The sequence below is a fragment of the Mustelus asterias genome, chromosome 17 (assembly GCF_964213995.1).
Source record: "Mustelus asterias chromosome 17, sMusAst1.hap1.1, whole genome shotgun sequence".
Classification (NCBI taxonomy): domain Eukaryota; kingdom Metazoa; phylum Chordata; class Chondrichthyes; order Carcharhiniformes; family Triakidae; genus Mustelus; species Mustelus asterias.
The window spans coordinates 90805866-90818203 of NC_135817.1; the positions used below are offsets into that span (position 1 = coordinate 90805866).

Here is a 12338-nt window from a genome sequence, read left to right on the forward strand (position 1 = left end):
GTGCGTGCTGTGCGCGGTGACGCAGGCCGCTCACTGGGGCTGATTGCAGCAGCGGCTTGTCAGTCTGATGAAGATTGGCATTCAGGTAAGCTGTCACTCAGCGCCCGCGGCCGGCCCCGCTCCCCGCCGACCGCCCGCCCGCCGACCGGCCCGCTCACCGGCCCGCCACACAGGCGGCCAGCACAGCGCGCTCCGCCTGCCTTCAGCACCGCGCCCCCTCCTCCCCGCCTCTCCCTCCGAGGGAGCAGCCGCTGGCGGCCCGGGGCCGGGCCAGGGCCTTTCCCTTTGTTTAGCCGCCTGCGGATGGTGGAGGGCGCGCCCCCGTGCCCCGCGCCTGCCCGCGCCCCCGCCTGTTGGCAAGCGGGATCGCGCGGGAAGGGGGTGGGGCCGCGCGCGCTCCTGCAGCGCCTCCTGATTGGCTGGAAAATGGCGCAATCCGACAATGGCGGCGGGGCGGGCGGGAGGCTTTTGGTTTAATGGCGGCGGAGGGCCCGCCCGCACCAACCGGCCCATCCCGCTCCCGCCCGGCCCGCTGACCCCCCGGGTCGGTGAAAGGGGCAGTGAGTCGGGTTGATGGCGCCGACCTCAGTGGCTGCTTTACCCGGGCAGCTGGGAACCTGATCCTGCACTGACCTTTCAGCCAGGGTGATCCAGGTCACAACAAGAGGCCTGGCGTGTATCATCATCCACATGGATTTGGAGACAGTTTAATCAACATTCATTAATTCTTTGACGTGCGATCTGATGGAACATTACAGTGCAGTACAGGCCCTTCGGCCCTCGATGTTGCGCCGACCAGTGGAACCAATCTAAAGCCCCTCTAACCTACACTATTCCAATATCATCCATATGTTTATCCAATAACCATTTGAATGCTCTTAATGTTGATGAGTCCACTACTGCTGCAGGCAGGGCATTCCACGCCCTTACTACTCTCTGAGTAAAGAACCTACCTCTAACATCTGTCCGATATCTCTCACCCCTCAATTTAAAGCTATGTCCCCTCGTGCTGGCCATCACCATCCGAGGAAAAAGGCTCTCACTGTCCACCCTATCTAATCCTCTGATCGTCTTGTATGCCTCTACTAAGTCACCTCTTAACCTTCTCTCTAACGAAAACAGCCTCAAGTCCCTCTGCCTTTCCTCATAAGACCTTCCCACCATACCAGACAACATCCTGGTAAATCTCCTCTGCACCCTTTCCAATGCTTCCACATCCTTCCTATAATGCGGCGACCCGAACTGTACGCAATACTCCCAAGTGCGGCCGCACCAGAGTTTTGTACAGCTGCAACATGACCTCATGGCTCCGAAACTCAATCCCTCTTATCAATAAAAGCTAACACACCGTACGCCTTCTTAACAACCCTATCAACCTGGGTGCCAACTTTCAGGCATCTATGCACATGGACACCGAGATCTTTCTGCTCACCCACACTACCAAGTATCTTACCATTAGCCCAGTACTCTGTATTCCTGTTCCTCCTTCCAAAGTGAATCACCTCACACTTTTCGCATTGAACTCCATTTGCTACCTCTCAGCCCAGCTCTGCAGCTTATCTATGTCCCTCTGTCACCTGCAACATCCTTCCGCACTGTCCACAACTCCACCGACTTTAGTGTCATCCACAAATTTACTAACCCATCCTTCTACACCCTCATCCAGGTCATTTATAAAAATGACAAACAGCAGTGGCCCCAAAACAGATCCTTGTGGTACACCACTAGTAACTGAACTCCAGGATGAACATTTCCCATCAACCACCACCCTCTGTCTTCTTACAGCTAGCCAATTCCTGATCCAAACCGCTGTTGCCTTGTGGATCCAGAACTGGCTTGCCTGCAGAAGGCAGAGAGTGGCTGTGGAGGGGTCTTTCTCTGCATGGCGGTCAGTGACCAGTGGAGTGCCCCAGGGATCTGTTCTGGGACCCTTGCTGTTTGTCATTTTCATAAATGACCTGGATAAGGAAGTGGAGGGATGGGTTGGTAAGTTTGCTGACGACACCAAGGTAGGTGGTGTTGTGGATAGTTTGGAGGGATGTCAGAAGTTGCAGCGAGACATAGATAGAATGCAAGACTGGGCGGAGAAGTGGCAGATGGACTTCAACCCGGATAAGTGTGTGGTGATCCATTTTGGCAGATCCAATGGGATGAAGCAGCAGTATAATATGAAGGGTACCATTCTTAGCAGTGTAGAGGATCAGAAGGACCTTGGGGTCCGGGTCCATAGGACTCTTAAATCGGCCTCACAGGTGGAGGATGCGGTCAAGAAGGCGTACGGCGTACTGGCCTTCATTAATCGAGGGATTGAGTTTAGGAGTCGGGAGATAATGCTGCAGCTTTATAGGACCCTGGTTAGACCCCACTTGGAGTACTGCGCGCAGTTCTGGTCACCTCATTACAGGAAAGATGTTGAAGCCATTGAAAGGGTGCAGAGGAGATTTACAAGGATGTTGCCTGGATTGGGGGGCATGCCTTATGAGGATAGGTTGAGGGAGCTTGGTCTCTTCTCCCTGGAGAGACGAAGGATGAGAGGTGACCTGATAGAGGTTTACAAGATGTTGAGAGGTCTGGATAGGGTAGACTCTCAGAGGCTATTTCCAAGGGCTGAAATGGTTGCTACGAGAGGACACAGGTTTAAGGTGCTGGGGGGTAGGTACAGAGGAGATGTCAGGGGTAAGTTTTTCACTCAGAGGGTGGTGGGTGAGTGGAATCGGCTGACGTCGGTGGTGGTGGAGGCAAACTCGTTGGGGTCTTTTAAGAGACTTCTGGATGAGTACATGGGATTTAATGGGATTGAGGGCTATAGATAGGCCTAGAGGTGGGGATGTGATCGGCGCAACCTGTGGGCCGAAGGGCCTGTTTGTGCTGTGGCTTTCTATGTTCTATGTTCTAAATCACCCTCAATCCCATGTGTCCATATTTTCTGCAATAGCTTACCGTGGGGAACCTTATCAAACACTTTACTGAAATCCATATACACCACATCAACAGCTTTACCCTCATCCACCTCTTTGGTCACCTTCTCAAAGAACTCAAGGTTTGTGAGGCACGACCTATCCTTCACAAAACCGTGTTGACTATCCCTAATCAAATTATTCCTTTCTAAATGCTTATAAATCCTATCTCTTATAATCCTTTCCACAGCTTTGCCCACAATAGAAGTAAGGCTCACCGGTCTATAATTACCAGGGTTGTCTCTACTCCCCTTCTTGAACAAGGGGACAACATTTGCTATCCTCCAGTCTTCTGGCACTATTCCTGTAGACAATGACGACATAAAGATCAAAGCTAAATCTTTGAAAGATCAAAGAGTAGATAAAGGCGACTGCAATGGATGTAGTTTATAGCAACTTCAAGAAGGTGCACGTAAGAGACTCATGACAAAGCTCAAGGTGTGCAAAGTCAAGCCAAGGGGCTGAACAGATTGAAAGATGAGTTCAAAACACAAACAAAGAACAATACAGCACAGGAACAGGCCCTTCGGCCCTCCAAGCCCGTGCCGCTCCCTGGTCCAAACTAGACCATTCTTTTGTATCCCTCCATTCCCACTCCGTTTAGAACAAAGAACAATACAGCACAGGAACAGGCCCTTCGGCCCTCCAAGCCCGCGCCGCTCCCCGGTCCAGGATTGAATCCTGAATCCAGGATCCCCGCCCAATTTTCCAGCCTATCTACATACCAATATCCTATCCACCGAGCTGTCCCTCACAGCTACGATGCTTTGTTCATCACAACCTATGTGGCTATGTGTTTATGTGGCTATCTAAATAATCTTAAACATTCCCAGTGTGTCCGCCTCCACCACCTTGCCCGGCAGCGCATTCCAGGCCCCCACCACCCTCTGTGTAAAATATGTCCTTCTGATATCCGTGTAAAACCTCCCCCCCCCCCCCCCCCGCCTTCACCTTGAACCTATGACCCCTCGTGAACGTCACCACCGACCTGGGGAAAAGCTTCCCACCGTTCACCCTATCTATGCCTTTCATAATTTTATACACCTCTATCAAGTCTCCCCTCATCCTCCGTCTTTCCAGGGCGAACAACCCCAGTTTACCCAATCTCTCCTCATAACTCAGCCCCTCCATACCAGGCAACATCCTGGTAAACCTCCTCTGCACTCTCTCCAAAGCCTCCACGTCCTTCTGGTAGTGTGGCGACCAGAACTGGACGCAGTATTCCAAATGCGGCCGAACCAACGTTCTATACATCTGCAACATCAGACCCCAACTTTTATACTCTATGCCCCGTCCTATAAAGGCAAGCATGCCATATGCCTTCTTCACCACCTTCTCCACCTGTGATGTCACTTTCAAGGATCTGTGGACTTGCACACCCAGGTCCCTCTGCGTATCTACACCCTTCATGGTTCTGCCATTTATCGTGTAGCTCCTCCCCTACATTATTTCTACCAAAATGCATCACTTCGCATTTATCAGGATTGAACTCCATCTGCCATTTCTTTGCCCAAATTTCCAGCCTATCTATATCCTTCTGTAGCCTCTGACAATGCTCCTCACTATCTGCAAGTCCTGCCAATTTTGTGTCGTCCGCAAACTTACTGATCACCCCAGTTACACCTTCTTCCAGATCGCTTATATAAATCACAAACAGATCGTTTATATAAATCACAAACAGATCGTTTATATAAATCACAAACAAATCGTTTATATAAATCACAAACACAGTAGCAATTGAGAGATTGCTTATTCTGGCAGGAAGCAGTGTCACAGAATTGTTATGGCACAGAAGGGTAGGCATTTGGTGTTTGTGTCTGCAGCAACAAATATCCATTGACCATTCTCTCTGTTTCCTGTTATCCAGCAAGTTTTGTACCATTTTGCTATTGTCCCTTTTATTCCATCAGCTATAAAATTTACAGATGATACAAAACTTGGAAGTATTGTAAAATGTGAAGAGGACAGTGTAGAACTTTGAAAGGACATAGACAAGTTGGAGGAAAGGGCAGATATCTAGCAGACAAAGTTTATCATCCGTAAACTTTGAAATTGTCCCCTACACACCAAGTTCAAGATTATTAACATATATCAGGAAAAGCAAGTGTCCCAGTACCAACCCATCAGTAGGTTCCCCAATATGCCTTGGTGGGCACAAGTGGAAGATATTGCAGGGAATTCATGTTTGTGTAAAAACAATTTTTGGGACTTGTGCTAAATTCTCCCCCACCTGGTATGGAAGCCATCGGAGAGGGCCTCGGACAATTTCATCCAGTAACATTGATGTAAACAATGGGGGGAGGGGAGATTTTCCACCCTGTGGACAGGAATGGTGGAGTGGGTGGAGAATCAAGCAGGAGTCCCAAAATGGTTATTAGGTCAATGGAATTTCCTCACTCGATTGACCAGCTGAGGGGGGAGTAGATGGACTCATTCAGAACCCACCCTGCCAGCATGATATCATGGGACACCCCCCTCCTTGATTTATTTTTTTAAAAGCGAGAAAAGCCAGCAGTGCAGCTCCACCCAGCTTTCCCCACCCAATTTGACACGTGATCAAAATAAAGCAACATTGTGCCCTATATTACTGCCCCCTTTACTCTGACCCCATCTTTTAACTTATTATTCTCTACTCTAATGCTATCTGTCATTCCAAATATTTTGCATCCCTTTTTAATTCTAATATTAATCTCCTGGTTTCCAACTCGTTGCATTAGTTTAAGCACTCCCAACAGCACTGACAAAATGTCTTAGTGCAAGCTGTCCGGCCTGTGTGAGTCCCATCTTCCCAGGAGCCTATCCCAAGAATCTAAACACGTCCTACCAGAAGGATGTGGAGGCTTTGGACAGGGTACAGAAGAGGTTTACCAGGATGTTGCCCGGTCTGGAGGGTATTAGCTACGAGGAGAGGTTGGATAAACTCGGTTTGTTCTCACTGGAACGACAGAGGTTGAGTGGTGACCTGATAGAGGTTTATAACATTATGAGTGGCATGGACAGAGTGGATAGTCAGATGCTCTTTCCTAGAGTAGAAAAGTCAAGTACTCGGGGACATCGGTTTAAGGTGTGTGGGGAAAAGTTTAGAGGAGATGTGCGAGGCAGGTTTTTTTACACAGGGGGTGGTGAATGTCTGGAACGCACTGCCTGGGGAGGTGGTGGGAGCAGGTACGATAGCGGCATTTAAGGGACAGCTTGACGAATACATGAATAGGATGGAAATGGACGGATCCGGACTCCATAAGTGCATATGGTTTTAGTTTAGGCAGGCATCATGATCAGCACAGGCTTAGAACATAGAACATTACAGTGCAGTACAGGCCCTTCGGCCCTCGATGTTGCGCCGACCAGTGGAACCAATCTAAAGCCCCTCTAATCTACACAATTCCAATATCATCCATATGTTTATCCAATAACCATTTGAATGCTCTTAATGTTGACGAGTCCACTACTGCTGCAGGCAGGGCATTCCACGCCCTTACTACTCTCTGAGTAAAGAACCTACCTCTAACATCTGTCCTATATCTCTCACCCCTCAATTTAAAGCTATGTCCCCTCGTGCTAGCCAACACCATCCGAGGATAAAAGGCTTTCACTATCCACCCTATCTAATCCTCTGATCATCTTGTATGCCTCTATTAAGTCACCTCTTAACCTTCTTCTCTCTAGCCCCTCAGCCTTTCCTCATACGATTTTCCCACCATACCAGGCAACATCCTGGTAAATCTCCTCTGCACCCATTCCACCGCTTCCACATCTTTCCTATAATGCGGCGACCAGAACTGTACGCAATACTCCAAATGCGGCCGCACCAGAGTTTTGTACAGTTGCAGCATGACCTCCTGGCTCCGAAACTCAATCCCTCTACCAATAAAAGCTAACACACCGTACGCCTTCTTAACAACCCTATCAACCTGGGTGCCAACTTTCAGGCATCTATGCACATGGACACCCAGATCCCTCTGTTCATCCACACTACCTTCGGCTTGGAGGGCCGAAGGGCACTAAGTCATGATGTTTGTTTGGAGAGTTGGTGCAGACATGATGGGCCAAATGGCCTCTTTCTGCATCATAATAATTCTGTGAGTGATTGTGTGGGTGTTGAATGGCAAGTTAAATTTAGCACAGATTGAGGCTGTTCAAGTTGTTAGAGGAGTAAAGAGGCCAGTTCGAGTACAGGAGCAGGGATGTGCTGTTGCAATTATAAAGGGTTTTGGTGAGGCCACACCTAGAGTATTATCTCCTTTTCTGAGGAAGGATGTTCTTGCTCTCGAGGGAGTGCAGCAAAGGTTTACCAAGCTATTCCAGGGATGGTGGGACTGATGTATGAGGAGAGATTGACTAGGTTAGGATTGTTTTTGCTGGAGTTCAGAGGAATGAGGGGGATCTCATAGAGACTTATAAAATTCTAATAGGTCTAGACAGGGTAGATGCAGGGAGGCTGTTCCTGATGGTGGGGGGAGTCCAGAACCAAGGTCACAGTCTGAGGACTCAGGATAGATCATTTAGGACAGAGGTGAGGAGACATTTCTTCACCCAAAGAGTGGTGAGCCTGTGGAATTCATTACCACAGGAAGTAGTTGATGCCAAAACATTGAATGTATTCAAGAGGCGGCTGGATATAGCACTTGGGGCAAATGGGATCAAAGGTTATGGGGAGAAAGCAGGATTAGGCTATTGAGTTGGATGATCAACCACGATCGTGATGAATGGCGGAGCAGGCTCGAAGGGCCAAATGGCCTCCTCCTACTCCTATCTTCTATGTTTCTATTTATTCCCTGTAAAAGAGGAAAACAATTGGGTTGGAGGAGCAAAGTGACCAGTGAATACAGTTGCACAAATGGTGAAGGTTGTGACACAGGTCAGTAAGTGCAATCCATGTACTGGGTTTTATGGCTCTTAGAATATAAAAGTGAGGTATTGTTAAATTCATATAGAACTTTAGTTAGACATCACTTGTAGTAATGGCTGCAGTTCTGGTGGAATATCCAATCCACAAAATAGATCATAAGAAAAAGGAGTAGGAGTGGGCCATTCAACCAATTGAAGCTGCTCTACCATGGAATCCTTGCTGATCTGATTGTGACTTGACCTTCACTTTGCTGCCTGTCCCACCACATTACCCTTGACTTCCTTGTAGATCAAAAATCTATCTAACTCAGCCTTGAATTTATTCAATCACACAGCCTCCACTGCTCTCTTGGGAAGAGAGTTCAACAGACTTAACAGCTCTCTGCGAGAAAAAATTCTTCAAGCCTTAAATGGGAACCCCTTATTTTTAAACAATGCTCACTAGTTTTAGATTCTTCCTCAAGAGGAAACATCCCTCTAGCATTCACCCCTCAGAATTTGATGTGTTTAACTCCGATCACCTCTCATTCTAACTCCAATGAATATAGGGCCACACTGCTCAAGCTTTCCTCATAAGACAGCCCCGTCATCCCAGGAATCAGTCCAGTGAACCTTCTCTGAACTGCTTCCAATGCAAGTATATCTTCCCTTAAATAGGGAGACCAAAATTGTGGACAGCATCCAAGGTGTCGTCTCACCAATGCCCTGCACATTTGTGGAAAGACTTTGTATAGAAATTGCATCTGGGCAATTTTCTGATCCATCCTGAAGGGTGGATCAGAAAATTTGCTGATGACAGCAGGATTGGTGGAGTAGTGGATGAGGTGGAGGGCTGTTGTAGGCTGCAAAGAGATATAGATAGGATGCAGAGCTGGGCTGAAAAATGGCAAATGGAGTTTAACCCTGACAAATGCGAGGTGATTCATTTTGGTAGGACAAATTTAAATTTGGATTACAGGGTCAAAGGTAGGGTTCTGAAGAATGTGGAGGAACAAAGAGATCTTGGGGTTCATATCCATAGATCTCTGAAGGTTGCCACTCAAGTGGATAGAGCCGTGAAGAAGGCCTATAGTGTGTTGGCGTTCATTAACAGGGGGTTTGAGTTTAAGAGCCGTGGGCTTATGCTGCAACTGTACAGGACCTTGGTGAGACCACATTTGGAATATTGTGTGCCGTTCTGGTCACCTCACTATAAGAAGGATGTGGAAGCACTGGAAAGAGTGCAAAGGAGATTTACCAGGATGTTGCCTGGTTTGGAGGGTAGGTCTTATGAGGAAAGATTGAGGGAACTTGAGCTTTTCTCTTTGGAGCAGAGGAGGTTGAGAGGAGACTTGATAGAGGTTTATAAGATGATGAGGGGGATAGGTAGAGTGAACGTTCAAAGACTATTTCCTCGGGTGAATGGAACGGTAACTAGGGGGCATAATTATAGGGTTCATGGTGGGAGATATAGGAAGGATGTCCGAGGTAGGTTTTTTACTCAGAGAGTGGTTGGGGTGTGGAATGGACTGCCTGCAGGGATAGTGGAGTCAGAAACTTTAGGAACATTTAAGAAGCTATTGGATAGGCACATGGAGTACTTCGGGATGATGGGGAGGAAATAGCTTGATCTGGGTTTCAGACAAAGCTCGGCACAACGTCGTGGGCTGAAGGGCCTGTTCTGTGCTGCACTGTTCTATGTTCCTGTTTCTTGTTCATATGTACTGTAAGTGAGTCGAGCTTTTAATTTCAGGTTCATTAATTGAATTGAAATTCCACAACCAGCTGTCGTAGTGGGATTTGAACTTGTGCTGCTAGAGTATTAGCATGGGCCTTTGGATTACTAGCCCAGTGGTATTACTGCTACACCACTGCATCTCCTTCTTGTTGCATTTAATTTCCCTGCAAGTCAATTATCTGTTGGTTTGAGTGCATTTTTGTAATACAAAGGCAGAGTCACGAGACATTCCACAGAAACAAAACTGAAATCACTCCCAGAGTAACATTACTGCTTAATGGGCCAATTATTGTTTAATTGCTGAAGGAAAGTTGTGCAGTGACCAGGGGTAGCTACAAATATATATACTCAAATCACAGAATGGTTACAAAATACAGAAGGAGGCCTTTTGCCTTATCACAGTTGTGCTGACTCTCTGAAGAAACAATTCGCCTAGTGTCATTCCCTGCCTTCTCTCCATAGCCCTGAACACTTTTTTCAGATAATCCAATTCCCTCATGAATGGGTTGATTGACCCCTGCTCCCTATACTTCCAGGCAGTGCATTCCAAATCCTAGCTCTGAAAACGCTTTTTCTTTCCATTGCTGCTTTTGCCAATCACCTTAAATCCGTCTCTTCTGGATCTCGATCCTTTTGATATGATTTATTATTGTCACATGTATTAGTATACAGTGGAAAGTATTGTTTCCTGTGCGCTATGCAGACACAGCATACCGTTCATAGAGAAGGAAAGGAGAGGGTGCAGAATGTAGTGTTACACTCAGCTAGGATGTAAAGAAAGATCAACTTAAAATTAGGTAGGTCCATTCAAACATCTGATGGCAGCAGGGAAGAAGCTGTTCTGGAATCATTTGAAATGTGACCTCAGACTTTTGTATCTTTTTCCTGACGGAAGAAGGTGGAAGAGAGAATGTCCGGGATGTGTGGGATCCTTGATTATGCTGGCTGCTTTGCCAAGGCAGCGGGAAGTGTAGACAATGCCAGTGGGTGGGAAGCTGGATGGGATGGACTGGGCATCTTTCATGACCTTTTGTAGTTTTTTGCAGTCTTGGACAGAGCAGGAGCCATACCAAGCTGTGATACAACCAGAAAGAATGCTTTCTATGGTCCGTCTGTAAAAGTTGGTGAGCCACTAATGGGAACACTTTCTCTCCATCTACACTGGTGCATCTTGATCCCTCCTGATTTTGAACAGCTCTATCTAATCTCTCAACTTCTCCAGGGAAAACTGTCCCAACTTCTCCAATCTGTCTACGTAACTGATGTTTCTCATCCCTGGAACCATTCCTGTGACTTTTATCTCTAATGCCTTCACATTCTTCTTAACATGTGGCACCTGCAACTGTTTGCAGTACTCCAGCTGAGGCTGAGCTAGTGTCTTGTACAAATTCAACATAACCTCCTTGCCCTTGTACCCCATGGGGGTGAATCTCCCAGCTCTCCGCATCTGGCGCTGATCCACCGATCTGGGAAAATAGCGAGTGGGAATAAAAATTGTTTTCGTGACTGGCGCAAAACAGTTTACAAGCACGGTGGTTAGCACTGCTACCTCACATTGCCAGGGACACGGGTTCGATTCCAGCCTAGGGTCACTGTCTAAGTGGAGTTTGCATGTTTTTCCTGTGTCGGGTGGGTTTCCTCTGAGTGCTCCAGTTTCTTCCCACAGTCCGAAGATGTGCAGGTTAGTGGATTAGCCATGCTAAATTGCCCCTTAGTGTTAGGGGGCTAGCAGGGTAAGTATGTGGGGTTAAGTCCTGGGTGGGATTGTTGACGGTGTGGGTTTGATGGACCGAATGGCCTCCTTCTACACTGTAGGGGATTCTATCATCCCAGACCCTTTCTGGTGTGTGAACCGGATCGTGCAGGAAAGGGCACGTGGCTAATTAGCATGAGATTGTTTGGATTTCAATCTTATTTGTGAGTTTGACATGCAGCCGTTCTCCTCGTTGCCGGAATGTTCCCACCTCCGGCGGGAGGTCACACTGGCACAAATCGGTGGAGACCTGGCACTATGGTTACGCTGGGGAGCTCGAGGGGCCATTGAAGCCCCCGGGTGGTTGGGGACATGGCCGGGCAGTGACCATCGGACATTCGGGGGCGGGGGGGGGGATCTGTGATTATTTATCCGCACATTCCACAAACTTATCTATGTCCTTTTTGAAGTTCTATGCTATTCTTTACAGTTGACAATACTTCCAAGTTTTATATCATCTGCAAATTTTGAAATTGTGCTATGTATTGCACAGTTTAGGTTATTAATATAGTCTGCAAGAGCATGAGTCCTAACACCCACTCCTGGGATCTCCACCACAAACTTCCTTCCACTCCAAAAAACATCCATGAACAATTATCCTGTTTGCTATTACTGTAAACCTTGAGTTTTCAGGTAAGCCAAAATGCTGGAGACCTTTGCTGAAGTTGGGTAAAAAGGAAAATAAATCCTAATGTTTCTATGGCACTTTTCATGGCTAGTAAACTCCTCAAAGTACTTTGCAGCTAAATAGTTCACACAGGGTCCAAAGACCAATTATCTCAAGCCTTTAATTATAGCATACAATTTACTTTGTAAATATGGAAATAGTGAATGGAAGCTTCTCTTTGACTTGTCCAACTGAAAAGAATTTTGTACTTCACACAAACTTGATTAGCATTAATGCATGTGTACAAGAACTCTGTCGGTTTATACTGGGTAATAAAGTGTAAACCTGTCCCAATTTGCTTCTCTGAACTACAAAGGCAATAACAGGAGAGCAAATGATTCTCATTAATGAGTTTTAACGACTGTCCGAATCTGTGGGAAGGAAGCACATTTTTCT

The 12338-nt window shown here is 47.1% G+C and overlaps 1 protein-coding gene across 3 annotated transcripts in view; it reads left to right on the forward strand.

The window, feature by feature from the left end:
- Nucleotides 1–12338, forward strand: part of LOC144506674 (homeobox protein PKNOX1-like) — a 211792-nt gene continuing 199454 nt past the window's right edge. For 2 of the 3 annotated variants that reach the window (XR_013499933.1, XM_078233097.1), the window contains exon 1: nt 1–85. The gene's annotated coding sequence lies outside the window, so the exon portion shown is untranslated. Of the gene's footprint in view, nt 86–11801; nt 11909–12338 lie in introns of those variants that run through there. The other variant, XM_078233099.1, reaches the window with a different exon arrangement.